This window comes from Apaloderma vittatum, unplaced genomic scaffold (genome assembly GCF_000703405.1).
Source record: "Apaloderma vittatum isolate BGI_N311 unplaced genomic scaffold, ASM70340v1 scaffold25403, whole genome shotgun sequence".
Classification (NCBI taxonomy): Eukaryota; Metazoa; Chordata; class Aves; order Trogoniformes; family Trogonidae; genus Apaloderma; species Apaloderma vittatum.
The window spans coordinates 47,139-48,936 of NW_009706852.1; positions in this window are offsets into that span (position 1 = coordinate 47,139).

Below are 1,798 nucleotides of genomic sequence, written 5' to 3' on the forward strand. Positions count from 1 at the left end.
AAATCTCCGTTGTAGAGCAGAAAACTGGGAAGCCCAGAGCAGGGATATAGCATGGAGCATCTTTTTCCCCTTATCCTCCTTCCCCTTCTCCCCTCAGCAGCCCTGGGCAGCGCTGCCGTCCTGCTCCTCCTCGCCAAACAAAAAGAACAAAGCGGCTCATTGAGGTTTCATAAGCGGAGAAGCGATATCTGCCACGGGCTGGTGGGGGCAGGGGACACACACCCCTTGTTCCGCAAAAAAATACAACCCCACTTTTCATTGAAGGAGAAAGAAAAAAAAAATAAAATTCTTTCATCCAAGGAGCAAAAAATCTCTCATTGAATCTTTCGTGTTCCTTGACGCCGGATTGTTTTCTGTGCGTTGTTGCGTCGGTTTTGGCGCTGCTCCTCCGAAGCAGAGGAAAACACACAGACCTGGAAGTGGGGGCCAATATTACAGGCGAGGAGCCCAGCGTTTGCAGACGATGCTGAGGAAGGAACCAGGGAAAGGATGAGCAAGTTTTCCTCACCGGGAGCGCGGGCTGGTCCCTGCGTGGAGGTTGCAGAGAGCTGACTTCTCTTTCTTTTCCCTGTCTATCCCGGGAGAATCATAGAATCCTAGAATGTCTTAGGTTGGAAGGGACCTTCGAGATCGTCTAATCCAAAACCCCTGCCATGGGCAGGGATGCCCTTAACCCGCCCAGGTTGCTCCAAGCAGCCACAGCCTCTCTGGGCAATCTAGTCCAGAGTCTTGCTGCCCTCGTACTGAAGAATTTCTTCCTAAGGTCCATTCTACATCTATTCCCCTTCAACTTAAACCCATTTCCCCTTGTCCTATCACTGGACACTCTTGTCAAAAGTCCCTCCCCAGCCTTCCTGTACGTTCCCTTCATGTACTGGGAGGCAGCTCTTAGGTCCCCCCAAAGTCTTCTCTTCTCCAGCTGAACAATCCCGGCTCCCGCAGCCTGTCCTCGGAGCAGAGCTGCTCCAGCCCCTGGATCATCCTTGTGGCCTCCTCTGGGCTCGTTCCAACAGATCCACGTCCCTCTTATGGTGGGGACACCAGAACTGGACGCAGCATTGGCGGTGGGGTCTCACAAGAGCAGAGCAATACTGCATCACATATCCTGAGCAAGAATCCACCTGAGCTCCCCAGGCTGAGGAGCAGAGCAACCCCGCAAGCTCCTACTTCTTGCAGGCGGACAGAGAGAGGGGGAAATAAGATTTATGCAGGTATTTTTGGCCTCTGTTCAGTTTTATGGCAGAGAGCAGCTTCAGAAGCAACTGGGTGAAAAAAATAAAACCCAAGCAACTTTGTATTTTGTGGGTTTTCCTCTAGGATGCAGGACACCCACCCCCACCAGGGACCAGCTCTGCCCACATCCCCCTGAGAACAGCACTGCCCTTCGCCTGGAAAAACAAAAAAAAAAAAGAAAAAAAGAAAAGGAACCAAGAAGCAGAAGCCCAGCCCTTCGTTGGAGGCTTTTCGGATCTGCTGGCAGCCCCGGCCCTCGCCTACCAGCAGCAGCAGGACGCGGCTCTTGTCTCAATGTGTTTATTTTTAAAATGCATCTTTTCAAGCATTGGGAGTCTTGGCAACAGCAGCCGGGAGGGAGAGCTTGCGCAGAGAGCCCCGAGCACTGCGATAGGCAGTTATGCAGCACAGTGGACCGTAATCCCTCAAAAAATCTGTATATCCTATATATAGCCAGGTTTAATCTGCCTCCTTCCGGGTAAGCTTTCAGAGAAATTAATTTCTGCTTCCACCTGCATGAAGCAATCATGACGATACCTCTCCCGCCGCGTCCCCAGCGCTTTCT